Source organism: Grammomys surdaster, unplaced genomic scaffold, assembly GCF_004785775.1.
Source record: "Grammomys surdaster isolate TR1022 unplaced genomic scaffold, NIH_TR_1.0 125849, whole genome shotgun sequence".
NCBI lineage: Eukaryota > Metazoa > Chordata > Mammalia > Rodentia > Muridae > Grammomys > Grammomys surdaster.
The window spans coordinates 522866-538047 of record NW_021620675.1 but is presented as its reverse complement, the minus strand read 5'-3'; the positions used below and the strand labels follow the sequence as shown (position 1 = coordinate 538047).

At 45.5% G+C, this 15182-nt stretch overlaps 1 protein-coding gene across 1 annotated transcript in view; it reads left to right on the top strand.

The window, feature by feature from the left end:
* The window catches only part of Gja5 (gap junction protein alpha 5), a 22098-nt gene continuing 6916 nt past the window's right edge, over positions 1-15182 (top strand). The window contains exon 1 of the mRNA XM_028789788.1: positions 1-75. The gene's annotated coding sequence lies outside the window, so the exon portion shown is untranslated. The remainder of the gene's footprint in view (positions 76-15182) is intronic.

Here is a 15182-nt window from a genome sequence, read left to right as displayed (position 1 = left end):
AGCAAATAACAGTGGGCAGTTGAACAGCAGCCAGAGCCTGAAGAAGCCAGCTCCAGGGCGGAGGAAAGGAAGCAGGTAAGGGTGGACTTGAACTTTAAAAGCTAAAACTACACATCAGCGGGAAGTAGCTCAGAGACAGACTTGCCTCTCCAGAGGCTGAGTAAGAAGCAAATCTCCCTGTGTACCTATGAGTGGATTCCTTATCCTTCTCTATTCCTGCCCTAGTGAATCTTGGCTAAATTAAGTAGGAAGGCTTAGTGGTGATCTCCAGGAGCTGTAGAAAAGAGAGTGGGGTCGGGTGACAATCTGCTCCCCACCCATGCAAATGCAGTGCTCCAGGGGCATTTAACAAGTGGGTCACTAGTCCATTGCCAGGCACTTTTGTTAAGTGGGAATTGGCCCTTTAAAAACAAAAAACCAACAGTGTTTTACAATGTTTTCTCTAGGCATGAAATCTCTTTTGAAATGCTTTCCACAGCATCTAGGAGAGTGCCTTGAGTTTTTTTAGTTTTTGTTTTTTTTCTTCATAAGGCATGTTGGACAGTTTAAAAATATTCTCTGCTTAGCTTCCTGCTGCGTCTCATGTCCCCACTGTGGAGCGGCCATACACAAGAATCCCAGCTACCCCTGAGGTCAGGTAAACAGGCTAATGAGACCCAGAGAGGTAACCAGAGGGAGGAGGCCTGACGGCTCCATCCTACGGGCAGTGTGAGGCAGAGCTGCTGTGAGCCCCTTGCCTCTCTTCTGATCATATGGCAATAAAACCCAGACTTGGGGGTGGGAAACCTGGGGTGGTCCCTTGAGTAGCTATGTGACCTTGGGCGTGACACTTCCTCCTCTGGTTCTCATTGTTCTCCCATGAAACGTTGGAAGTAGAAGGACCCTCTCTGGTCCAATTTGTAGTGATGACGCCATGCAAAACTGTGATTAGATTCCGTAGGCTCCAGTGCAACTCAGAGCCACTTAAAAAGCAACACTTGACACGATGGTTTAGGTTTACAATCTTTGCCCCCTTGTTCCTGTACCCCCGCCCAGTGCCCATCATGGGGACTCCTGGTCACTCCTCAGTTCATTGCTAAGGTGGGTGTTTCCTGGCCAAGGTTTAGAGATGCCATGGCCAGGCTGGCCTTAGAGAAGAAAGGGCAGTGGACGGAGAGAGACCTGAAACCAAGAGATGCTCACCAGAGGAGACAGGACCGTGGTGGACTGGAAGCTTCTCTACTGGCCTCACACTGAAGCTAGCAGGTGTGCCAGCCTGACTTTCACAGTAGCAGGTTAAGCCACCTCTAACTTCTACTCTACTCTTTGTCCCCAGAGGCATAGCCCAGCCCAGAGCCTGATTCACTGCTCTCTAGGGACAGCGCTGGACTTTCTACCTTCTTGTCAGGTCTCCACCCCCACCCCTGGGGCAGCAGAGCTGTTTGGAGCTTGCAAACCCTGGCTGCCCCACCAGGCCCTTTCCTCACTCAGCAAGCAGCTGCCAACAAGGAACCCTTAGTGGAGAGTGGAAAACCCCAAGAGGGATGTTTTCTGGGCCATGTCTTTCCTACAAGTGATGTTCACAGCTCCATGGTACTTACCAAGTCAAGTTGCTCTGCCTTGGAACTCCTGTAGTGTCTGGCTGGGCTCCTGACACTGGTCTCTGTTCTTACCTCTTAGCTGCCTCAGTCTATGCCCCCTCCTAGTCCTGGAAGAAGTCTCAAAGTGGCCAGTCAAACTTCTCTCTTGACAAAGAGACCAAGACCTAGCATGGGAACATGAGTTTCTGGGGATAGCTCCCTGCTCTGACCCTTATTCTTTGCTAAGTTTCTTTCTTCTTTCTCATCTTTCCCTGAGACAGGCTTCCATTTAAGCATCTCTGCAATCCTGAGCTTTGGCAGACACTACCTGCCTGCCTGCCTGCCTGACCAATTGCCCCTCCTCCCCTCCACTGGCTGGTAGAGGTTACAGATAGTAGACAGTCACAGACTACAGCAGTCACCGTGGCTGCCACAGTACCATCTGGCCTCTCGGGTACTGGTTGAACACATCTCTGGAGACTGCCAGTTAAAGTGGGACAGGTGAGCTGCCTGTCTGTCACTCAGGACTGAAGTAGGAGACCTGAGACCCCCTGAGCCAAGGGATCCGATGTCACTGAGGTCAAGCTCGCTGTCTCCCAGGGAAGGACTATTCCCCAGGGGATTTCAGCAGCCTTCTATATGAATGGGTGCCCGCCTGTAGGCCTGGCTCTGGGCTCAAGGATTGAGCTAGCCAGAGAGGGGGGATGCTCATTTTCCTGGAAGACCTGGAGGTTTCTGTGAGAAAAGCAGACTTCCTTCCTATTGTGGGAAGAGGTTGACTTGTGAATGACAGCTTAATACTGATTTCTGGATCAATTGTTCCTGACATTTTAGCAAGTAACTGGCAAGAAAAGTCTAAGAATCCAATCATTTTGATAAATAAATGGAGTTTTGAGGATTCAGAATCAGAGGGATTGAAACCACACAGAGAGACAGGTCAGCGTCTCAGACGCAGGGCAAAAGGAAGAAGGTGGGTATGGGTCTGGAAATTAACTACGTGACTTAAGGCAAATTACTTAATGTCTCTGATCCACAGCTACAGAAGAGAAAGTCTTCCGAAAGGCTTAGTTAGCATCACACAAAGCCCGTTTTCTGTTGCACATTGAACAGTGGGGTCCAGGTACATGAGCACAGGCACCAACTGCTGAGCTGCAGCCCCAGCCTGGTATCTTAAATGACTACCACAATAGTTGTTCAATCAGTGACAAAGCAGTAAGGTCAAATCCAGCAGACCTGGTCCTCAGTCCCAGGCTCATTGATTGACACTTCATTTGATACAAAAGCTGTTTCTCAATGAGTGCCAGCCATGGCATCCCATTCTGATAAGGTCTTGCTTGCTTTCATGAGTTACAGATGATTCTTCCACCTATGACTGTTCTTACCAACACCTAAGCTAAGGGTTAGAAATTCTGATTTGCCTCTTGACTTTGCCACTCTGCTGCCACACCTCTTACAACTGGGCAAGTTCTGGGTTCTCCAGATGCACCAACTTGGGGCTATCAGGCCTTGGCAACCATTTCACCCAACTGCCTTTATCTATACTAATGGGTTGTGGTTCAGGAAAGAAATGCATCTGCCTAAAGCCACAGAAAAATAGCTGGAGCTGGAAAAAGCTTCCTTCATGAGATGGTAATACTGGTGTCCATAAAAGACTTCCAGAATCCCATGCATCCTGAAAAGTTCTTGGCTCAGAACTTCAGAAGAAGGCAGAAGTGGCCAGCCAAGATGTCTCTGGTCCCCAGTTTACAAGAGATTAAGTTCCCCTTTCCCTCTCCAGTAGACCTAGTCTGCTTAGATTCAAAGCCTTTAGCTATGAACACATTTAAAGGGCTTTGGTTCCTCAATCCCACAGCGCATGCTCAAGTGCTAAAGTATATATGAGGCAGGCTGTGCCTTCCTTAGGAACAAGAGGAACCTGATCTGAGCAGGCCTCAGCCCCCTCTCTTTTCCTAAGTCTTGCTCAGGGGGTCTTGATGTCTAGTGAAACATCCATCTATCTTACAGAAGCATGAGTGCCCTTCCAACCTCCCATGTTTTTCTCATCCCTGACAGTTGCCTTCTGGTACCTAGTGCCAGGAGAAACTTGCAATGTCACTAGCCTGTTAGTTGTGTTTCTTGTACCTTGAAGTTCACTGTGATTGGGTGTAATTGGGTAATTGGGTCATAGTTGACAGGTTTTACTAGAGCCTCCAATGTGGTGAGTAGTGTTCTAGATGCTTCCAAGTATTCATAAATCCATTAGTGACCACAATTAAACGTTCTCACTTGTTTTTGAGCTGGAAACTGAGATCACTTGACTGAGAAGAATGAAATCAGAGTCCTGGTCCGTCTAATTCTTAGAAATCACGAGTCCATCATCTGGCTATGACTGTTCCTATTGTTCTTGTTACGATATGAGAGCTACAAGATGCTGGAACCTGCTGTTTGGCTAGCTGGTAGGCCATCAGTAGACACTGCCACAGCCCAGAGCACTTACTGGCTAAAAAAGGAAATAGCTTTCTATATGTGAATCCTAGTCAAATGGTGGCAGACGCTGAAGAGTCTGGGGGTTCAGACTACTGTGAGCCGAGGTCCCTGAGGCAGTGACTAATGCCAGGAACAGCTTAAGTAAGAGCTGGCCTGTCAGTAACAGACGGGTAACAGAAGAAACCCCCAGCTTCTTGTGGGACTGGATAAAGTGAGCAAAGCCCCGTTCATGGGCTGGGATTGGCATTCTGGATGCAGGTTTATCGTCCTTTGTTGGTTGTAGGAGCTTTTCTGATTCCCTGGTATAGAGACATAAGGGGAACGTGGACTTTGGAATCAGATTGATAAGATTCAGGTCTGCTTGCAGCATTTTCTAATCATGGGACTTAGGATCAGTTACCAAACCTTTGGACCTCCATTTTCTTTTCTATGAAGTGGAACAATATGACTTTCCTGAGAGAGTCAATGGCTGGGTTTTAAATTGTGGTTTGTAAAGAGCTGTGCAGGATGGAAACCCATCGTGTTCTCAGAGGCGCTGTGTGTTCTTATGGCCCCTGTTCTACAGTCTTCTCATGTAAAATTCAGGGTTGAGTCTGAACGATCCCTGTGTCTTTCAGCTGTAAGGTTCTATGAGTCTATTACAAGACCATAGGAACAATAAAGAAATTCGAGTATTATCATAAATAGAGTTTTCATTACTAATTGCACAGGAACTAATCAACTCCTGTGGGGGTAATTAATAAGGACCTCTTGATATTTTCTTGTAAGTTACCATTTCTATACACTACTCGCGTCTATCTCTTTTAACATTTCAAGAAGAAAATGATTATTTTTCCTAACATAATTCTTTCTTCATTCTGTCTGTTCCCTCCACCCTCTTGGCTTCAAAACAACAATGTGCCAGCAGGTGTCTCAGAATTGTCCAATCTGCCCTTGCCAGAAGAAAGTAATTAGATTTTTAAAAGAGTCAATTATCTGCCATGAGCATGAGTGGGAGGAGAGCTGTTTTGTATACTGCATGTCGTCCATCTGTCTCTCTCTCACCTCCATCTTCCTCTCCTTTATAGAGTGATCAAGGTTCAGGGATGTTGGTCCCCAGTTGACGTCTAATGCTGAGGAAGTAGCTCACAGCACATGCTCAGTAGTGGCAGCTACTGTCAGGTGCCTGGCCACATACCCTTGAGAATTTAAATCTGAAATGTAAGAATTACTCTACTTAAATCAACTCCCAACATAACAATTGTCCCATGAGCATTCGCCTCATACAAAAGTGGCCAACTCCTCCTGTGAGGTTTTGCTAAAGAAAGGAAGGATGGGGGATTTAGATGAAAATAGAAATGAGCACAGCTGTTAACACAAGGCTTTGCTTCAGGTGTTCCAGGATCAAGTTTGGCTTCAACTTTGACCTCACTCTGAGTTCTAAAAGGGAGTGAGAATGGCTTCTATCTCCTTAGTTTGTCATGAGGCTCCAAGGAAGACAGTCTGTAATGTTTGTGGGGTATTCAGCACACAGGAATAACTCCCAATATGTGTTATATCATCATCAACATTCTGTGTGTGTGTGTGAGTGAGTGTGTGAGTGAGCGTGTGTGCATGTATAACACTAGATAAACTAGAAGATATAGTTGACAGTTTCAAGGATAGTAAAGGTGATTGAGACAGCTGAGTACTTAGACTAGTTTTGCTTGTAATTCTTCCCATGTGTCTTCAGGGGAAAACTACTTCTAGACAATGAGAAGTCAGAAAACTGCACATGGGTAAATAAGTCTACAAGAGCCCTGGGACAATGCCCCTCCTGGCACTTTGCAGCCACCTTTACTGTCTGGCATAGCACAGTCACTCTGTAAACACTTTCTGCACTAAACCGAACTGGTACAATGCTATGCCTGGGGCATTCTTTGAGGAGGCCCATTGGGTCCCTTTACAACAGAATTCTCTTAATTGGGAAGCAAGTCAACCCTTCCCATGCTGCATTCCACTGTATGACAGCAGAATTGTAGCGGGGGCCCCAGGGGACTGTTACTATTACTATGAATAACAGCCTTTATGGAGAAACAGAGATCTATAAGATACTGTCCAGGACATGTGTCACTGTCCAGAATTAGCCTCTGTGGAGTGGTTTTATGATCTAATTTTGACAAACTTAAAGTCTTCCAGTAATCTGATGGGAGGAGGAAAGAAGGAATAGTCTGGAGTGACAGTGTCTACTGTAAACATCAGTCCTGATTAGCCAAGCAACGGTCTCTGAAAGAAGGTTCAGCGGCTTCCTTGTTCTTGGTGTCTCATGGAGCAGGAGTCCCTAAGCCAGCTTTCCAGAAGGCTGGCCTTCCTGGCATGAAAATGACTCCTGAGTGGAGCTAACTTCTTCAGCAGCTGAGAAGGATCAACCTCAATTCATTTGGTGCTCGGTGTTTTGAGTCACGTGAGTGCTATCCTTCATCTACGGTTACTGCTATGGTGTAGCAGACATCCCACCAGGTGCATAACACAACACAGGAGGGGAATTCATCCAGGAGACTACAGTGAGAGACAATACATGGCAAATAGCTCTCACACGTTTGCGAGGCCCCCAAAGACTACTTAGTACACCCTAAGGCTCAGCTGCTGGCTTGAACACCCAGAAGTTGTTGTCAGATACTATGTTAGAAAGTTGGCTACATGTGACCTCCAAAGAATAAAGTTGTTACTCAAGACTATAGACGATTTTCAGCTATCTCTTTGGAAGCTGCTTTGTTTCTTCATAATATGCACTCTTGAACAGGGAATATGAGGATGCTGTTATCAGAAGAATGTTGGGAGACATCTGCTCATACATGGTTTATGCTGCGGACATTACTAGAGGAGTGATGGAGATTACAAATTGTGAAGAAGTCCTTAGTATCCAAAGCATCCTTGGAGGGCTACCTTCTCAGGGTCTGCCCTCAGAAACAAGGCGTGTACTGAGTGGAGTGAGCACTGTGGACTGAGAATTGATTCAGGCTCTGAGACATAGCCTCTAAAGTATTCCTTGATCTGACCCTGGTCTTCTAGGGAGACTCTCATTTTCTTTTCTTCATACCCCAAAGCCATGTCAGTTCTCATCCATTGAGTTCCTTCCTGCAGCTTTCTTTGTCTGAAATGCCCTCATCTCTCCTGCATCTCCTTCACCCTCTTAGTGCCCCAATAAACACCATACCTACTTGGGTTGTCACCTCCAGGAAGTCCCCTTGCCCATCCACCTGCTCCTACTCTCCCTTGTAGCTAAGGGCAGTTCTACTCTACTCATTCGTATGCCACATCACACTTCGTTCCTGGTCTGTCTCTGGCTTTATTTGTATTCCTCCACAGGACAGTGTCTCATTAACATAGAGATGAATTGACCTTTGGGGCTCTGAGTTCCAGCATTAGGTTAGTGTAAGAGACACTCAGGAAATGTTTATGAAGATGAGGTAAGTTATGCTTTCCTACATACTTTCCCCAGCACTATATATAGCATAGGTTACACTAAGGGCGCATAATAAATATTTGCTTGATTGCATAAAAGCTGACCCTAGATATTATCACTAAACAGCAGATTCATGTCTGGAATCACTCAGTGGTTCAACATTCGTGGGGATTTGTCCAGCTCCAAGTGCAGAGACCTGAGAAGTGATGGGGTCCATGCTTGGACAGGAGCTGGAAGGAGACATCATACTCTGTTAGTGGTTCTCAACCTGTGGGAACCCCTATGAGGGGTTATATATCAGATATCCCACATATCAGATATTTACATTATCAGTCATAACAGTAACAAAATTACAGTTACAAAGTAGCAATGAAATAATTTTATGGCTTGGAGACATCACAGCATAAGTATTAAAGTGTCGTATGAAGGTTGAGTGCCACTGCTCTAGACTGATCAGAAACTGAAGCCCTGGGTCTGCTTCTTTAGTTCATCTCTGATTCTTTGATCAACTCAGCTCTATGTTTGCCCCTCTGCAGAACAGGCAGAGTAATCCCTGGATACAGTGGTCATGAGGATTCACCCATCTATAGCAAAAACGGAATGTCTGCAATCCTGAGGGGAAATTCAGTCTTGAATGGCGAAAACATGGCCCTTGCTCACTAAGCTGGCAGGGGACGGCAGAGAGGCACATTCTGAGTGGGGAAAGGTTTTAGTTGTTATAATTGGGTTTCCAAAAGGAGATTCCAACCTTCTTAGAACTGCTCTGTGCTGTCGTTATTTGTATTTTCTGCTGTGACATAATACCTCACAAAAATGATTCATGAAAGGCCTGTTTTGGCTCCTGGCTTAGGAAGAGAGGCGGTTCTGGAAGGTGCGGTGGTGAGGAGGTGGGAGTAAGAATGTTCTAGTTAGCTACTCTGTTGCTGTGATTAAGCCCTGACTAAAAGCATCTTGGAAAGGAAAGGATTTATTTGGCTCATATTTCCAAATGATAGTCTGTTATTGAGGGAAGCCAAGGTAGGAACCTGTAGTTAAGGATCTGAAACTGGGACCATGGAGAAATACTGCTCACTGGCTTGCTCCCCATGGCTCCATCAGCCTGCTTTCTTATACAATCCAGGACCACCTGCCCACATCAATCATTAGTCAAGAAAACACCCCACAGACCACTATGATGAAGGCAGTTCCTGAATTGGTAGTCCCTTTCCCAAGGTGTCTCTAGTTTGTGTCAAGTTAACAAAACAGCACAGGGAAGCAGGCTGGCCACATTAAGGACAGTCAAGAAGTAGAGAGAGATGGATGCTGGTGTTCCTGTCATCCTCTTCCCTAGAGCCTCAGCCCACGGGATAGTGCCATGCCTACTGAAGATGTATCTCCCTTTCTTGATTAAAAATACTTTATACTTTTGTTCTATCTATCTATTGGGCTGTAGTGTGCTCATAGGCGTGGGTCCTGTGGGTTGAATTATTATGGGTCCCATGTCTAATGCCCCCAAAGGGCTAGGGCCATGGCTCAGAGAGGCAGAGATGTGAGTTATTCTCTCCACACCAGTGCCAGGTGGACGTTGGGCTGTGAGAAGCCACAGGACTCCACTCTGGGGGTGGGAAGAACACAGTCTGGGGTCCTGTGGGGGCTGGAGCTCTTGGGTTCAAAGTCCTCAGGCCAAGGAGGCCAGGAACCAACTAGTTCTTGGGCCCTTGGGCTCTCAGGTGCGGCTGAGAGGCCTTGGAATGGTTGAGATGGGGGGCATATGGGCTGGATTGACCCTCAGCCAAAGGGGGAAGGGGGAGAAGTTCTGGCTTTGTCCTGCAGGAAGGGGGCTCTTGGTCATGGCAACTTGCTTGGCTGGGTCATGGCTGGTTCAGCTCTCTTGCTTGAGTTGGTGGCTTCCGTGGCTGGAACGTAGAGAGGTTGTCAGCAGGAGATTAGACGGTGGCTCTTTAGTTGAAGACCTTTTCCATGGTTCCCCATGGTGGGCCCCAAAGAAGAGAGATAGTCCATGGTCATAGGCTATGATCTTAAGATATTTATGGTCATGGTGGAAAGTGGATGAAGCTATACCCTGGTATTCTTAGGGCAGGCCTGAGGTTAAATACCTTTTGCAAAGAGGAGGGTTTGGGAAGGAATGCTTAATCGGCTACGTCCTCTGGCCTTTAGGTAACTCATGAATATGGAGATTTGTCTTGAGGCTCTGTGGCCTGTAGTCATGCCCTCTACCTGTGGAGGGGCTAGTAGGAGCTAGTAGGTGACTGATGGCCACTGACCTCTCTGTGGGAGGGGCTGTAGCTATGTGAAAGGAGCCCGGGGCCCAGGAGCAAGGCTGAACTCCTACCATCTCCGAGGGTCTCAGGATTCAAAGCCTGCTCGACCAGGTACCCTGCTGCCTCTCACAGCCCCACATCTATCTATCATCACAATCATCTTACCCCCTTTCCTCCCCCTCCCACGTGTGTGTGTGTGTGTGTGTGTGTGTGTGTGTGTGTGTGTAGATCAGAAGCTAATATTATGTGCCTTTCTCAATCTGTTTGAGTCAGTGTTTCTTACTAAACTTAGAGATCCTGGATCAATCTAGACTGGCTGTTTAAGAAGCCACACAGCTGCTTCTGTCTCCACTGACCTAGTGCTGGGATTATAGATGCACACTGCTACCCCTGGCCTTTTTTTTAAGACTTATTTTTATTACTATTTTTAAAGTGTGTGTGTGTGTGTGCACACACACTAAAGTGAGTTGCAAGTTCCCTTAAAATCCAGAAGACTGTGTCTGATTCCCTAGACCTGGAGTTACTGGCAGTTGTGAGTTGCCTGATATGGGTGCTGGGACTTTGGGTCTACTGCAAGAGCAGGTATATGCTCTTAACTGCTGGGCCATCTTGTCAGTCCTGTTCTTTCATGTGGATCTGGGGATCCAAACTCAGATCCTCATGCCTGCACACCACCTCACCACCTGATCCATCTCTCCAGCCCTTCCTCAGCTAAAGCTCTCCAGTTTCACTGGAAACCCCCCCCCCCAAAGATATAACTATTGGCACATCTCCTAGGTGATTCTAAATCCAGTCAAGTTGACAGTGAAGGTTAAGCACTACACTGCCAGATAAGAGATAAGATTGTTTATTCAGCTAAGAAAGCATTTGTTGCATTTCTCATTAGAGAATCTAATGCAATATGAATACGGAGATGAGCCTTTTATTTTTAAGGAATTTACTGAGCATTCAGGGAGGAAAAGCTATTAAATCTACAGGGAAAAAGATCATGTGGGGCCTAGAGCTGCCCAAATATTGTTCCTTGTTGTCAGAGCAGTGATGGATACAGAGAGAGGACTCAGGAGAGTGGTTGTGGGTTGGCTGGTTGACAAGAACAGTTTGGAGAACAAATATAAGGCAGCATTTAAGTACAAGAATGTGCCCCACATGCTGGGTGGTAATTTAGAAACTGGGAGACATCAAAGAGATGAGGTCAATTTAGAAGACTTCTCCATTTCATCCTTCGTCTGTGGGGCAAATGGAAGGGGGCCTGATTATGAGTTTGTGACTTATCTAGTTGTCATTTTAAGTTTTCTTTTAATAAAACTATCATCTGTGTAGAGCACAATAATGTATTGTCTGGTCCTCCAGACACTAGACTGGACCAGAGCAGACACCTAAGCTTCAGTGTGAGCCATGCCATTCATGAAGCCAAGGCCTAAAATGATCCACTCTAGCTCTATAGAAAACTCTTGGCCCTTTCACTTCTAGCTAAGTGTTAGTAATGCTCTGTTGCTATGATAAGATTCTTGAGTTAAACAACTCAAGTTAAAAAAAAAAATCTTGTTTTGGCTCATGGTTTCAAAGACTTCAGTCCATGCTTGGCTTTGTTGCTATTAGATCTGTGACAAGACAGGGACATCGTGTTATAAGAACATGACAGAGGAAAACTGCTCACCTTCTGGTAGCCAGGGAGGGAGGGAGGGAAAAGTAATAAGAAGTGAGGGAGTGTGCAGATGGCATCTGGGGACAAGAGTGACTTTAGTGTCACACTCAAAGTGACCTATACTTGAAGTGACCTAGTTCCTCCAACTTGGTCCAAGTCCTAATAGCACATTCAGCTATGATCTAATACATGGATCAATCCATTGATGGAGTCAGCACCCTGGTAATCCAAGCACCTCCCAGTAACCCCACGAGTTGGGGACCAGGCCTTCAGTGAGTTTGGGGGAAAGACACTTCATTTCCAAATCCTACGACTGCTGTGTGATCCTATTCCTGGGGACACATGAATAGATGTCCTCTCTCCTAACCCCGAGACCAAGGACATACCAAAGTAAAGATAGATACCACTGGAGTCCAACTTGACAAACTGATGAATTTTACTTACAGAAATATAGTGAGGGGTTACTTACAGGAATAGAAATGACTCAAAGACAGTTTCATTGCCAAAAGCTCATTCCAGCATGGGTAACAGCTCATAAAAGTTGGAAACCTAGAGCTCACTCCATAATTTGTAGGCAGCATGACAGTTTAGAAAATGTCTCTTTTGAACAACAGGTAGTTTGAACCTCTTCCATAAAGCTTAGCTAGTCTCTGCCTTTTCCAGGCAGTTTGGATGCCTTCCAGAAGGCATCTCAGATAGTCTGAGAGTGTCTCTTAGCTGTCCTTCCTGCTTATGTACACATGGGGGAAGGGACCCAGTGTATCTTGTCAGTTTCAGGGACCTCCTGAACACTTTGAATTGTTTATTTCCTGTCTATTAATGAGCTTCTATGCAAGATGGAATATTTCACCCCTCTTTAGAACATCCTGTGTCTTAAGGAGCCTCCTGAAAAGATAGGAGATTTTATGTTAGAGGAAACAATTTCACACAACAAACACTCAACACCATCATCCTAATATTGTCAGACAAGTTACCTTGTGATCCATTTAAAATTTATTTGTCCTAATATATAAGCATTGAAAGAGGATGTTGAAGATATTTAGACTGAAGATACTTTACAGTTGACAGAGGTACATTTTCTTCAGTGTTCTGTTGTTCACCTCTTCTAGCTCAGAGATTTCACAGATTTGATCAGTTGTAGAGAGCTATGAAACACAATTTGTTATCCACGGCTCTTTGAATGGCCCTGGTCCAACAAGACCCTGTGCAGACCCAGTAAACCAGATTCAGGCTCCCAACAAATGCCCCAAAAGCTTCTTTCTCTTCCTTAATATATTAACATTGATGTATTAACATGGTATCACACAACATGTTTTGCTCAAAGCATGCACTTCCCTTCTCTCCATAAGGGAAATAAAGGCAATTATGCTAAACAAAAGCAAAGAATCTTTGCTTGACTCTCCTTCATGTTGAATTCTCAGTGCCTAGATGATGTGGCACTTGCAAGCACCACTCAAAAAAACATTGCATGAATGGATGAAACAAAGGATATTCTAGGTGGCAGAAACAAGAGGTGCTGAGGAAAAGATGTGAAGAAGTGAGTGTGTGTGTGTGTGTGTGTGTGTGTGTGCCAGGAGAATTGGGTGCCTTAAATATTGAGTGTGTGAGGCAAACAGTGGGGGAAAGATGGAACAGACAGCAATGTGAAGGACCTCATTGGGTATATTTGAGTTTGAACTTCCAAGTGGTAGGAGGTGAGTGAGGCCCACAGTAGTGAGAGTAGTTAGCATTGTGCCCATTGGATTTACTCATGGCATGGGCAACTTCATTCAACCTTCCTCCCACAACCAAGAAACAGATCATATCTAGAAGGCATTTCATGTGCTCTACGCCTCGCCAACTCACTTTGTAGCTAATTTACAAATTTCTTTGCCTGAGGTTGTCTGGGCCCTTGAAGGACTCAATGTAGCTACAAAATTGGCTCTGGCCATGGGCATTTCACTTTAAAACCTGAGCAGCTGGGACATGGGAACAATTTAAAGTTGTTTTGACATAGTCTGAAGGTCAGAGGAAGTCATAAGTGAAAGGTTCTTCATCTTATTTCCTCTGCCCGGGGTCTGCCTCATCTCTATACCTCCCAAGATAACATCTATTATTCCCTCCTAATGAGACATCCTTCCTAATATCATGTTTCTGGTTTTCCAAATATTTTATCTTCAACCTGGGCATTGCTTCTTCCAGGTGCCACCCCTTGACCCCAGCAAGGGACCCAGCAATCAAACCTCTTGATGGACCAGACCAAAGCATCACAGTGGTTGTCTGGAATTATTTTTATACTTCCTTGGGGACTTTCATGGAATGAGTGACTGAGCAAAAAGATCAAGAGAAAATTCCTCTGGGATTAAGTGTGGGATACTTGTCCCAAACCCTGGAAGAATGTGTCATTTATTTTTATTTCTTTTGAATGTCTGTCTTCTACTCGTGCCTCTCTCCTTCTGGTCCTTCCTTCTCCTGCCCCTCCCCTTCCGGTCCTCCTGTCCATTTCTCTTTGCTCTGTTGTAACACACGTTTTCCTTTTCTTTGTCCTAACTAGAGTCTAGTTTAGTCATGGCTTTGTTTCTCATAAGCTGAGCTCTGTGCTCAGCACTGTTTCTCTGTCATCCGTATCACTCCATCAGCCGAGTCCCACCTCTCCGTCTGTTTTGCAGGCGAGGGCAGCCTGAACCATTTGTTTGAGTTCAGCATAGAACAACAGGAACTTGAAGGCTGAATAACTCCTACACCTGTATTCTCTTAACTCGTAATTATATGGTTTCCTCTCCTCCATTTCCAACTTGCCCTTCTCATTTTCATTTCTTAAAGATTATTTTTAATCATGTGTGCAAGTGACTGCAGATGCCCACAGTGCCTGAAGAAAGCGTTGGGACCCCTGGAGCTGGAGTTGCAGGCAGTTTTGAGTGTTGAGAACCAAACTCCAGTCCTCTGCAGGAGCTGTACACAATGAAATTGTTGGCCGTCTCTCCAGCCTTCATTGGTATTTTCTCATCTTCTTGGCTTCTGTCCAACTCCACTCCCATCTCTCCCCTTTCTTTTACTCACCTGAGTCCCATTGGTACACAGCTATGGCTACCACCGAAGATGCTCAGATTACAGATTATTCAAACTCTTATCTAATCAACTATTTTCCTTTTGAGAAAAGTGCTCTAGAGTTTCCTGTACTTAGAGGCTGAAGGAGTGGGCCCTTCACCACCTGAGGGGCAGATGTGTAATTACAGCCCCGAAGGAAAGGCTCAAGACACAGGTGTATGATATGTAAAGGAGCAGAAATAAGTCCCTTTTCACTCCCAGAGTTGGGGACATGAGTAGGAGAAGTCAGAGCCATGGTTGGTATCACTGTCCAGGTGTCTGTGGTCAGGGAAGCCAGGGCCATGGAATGCAGCACAAAGAATGTTCTATGGATGCTGGAAAGATGACCTTGTGGTTAAGATCTTATTCTTCCATAAAGACTGGAGTTCAATTCCCAGCACCCACATCAGGTGACTTAGAACTGCCTATAACTTCAGCCCCAGGGGACTTGGATGTCTCTGGCTTTCACAGGTACCCATGTACACATGGCATACACAGACACATAGACACAAACACATACACATACATACAAACACACACACATACACACATGCAAACACACACACACACACACACACACACACACACACACACACACAATTAAAACAAAAAGAATGTTCTATGGGAACCAGAATAGTTGCAAAACATGAAGATTGAAATTGTGAAACCTCTATGGTCTCACTCTGAGTTGTTTTATTACTGTAAGAGTCCCTTTCTCTCTCTCTCTCTCTCTCTCTCTCTCTCTCTCTCTCTCTCTCTCT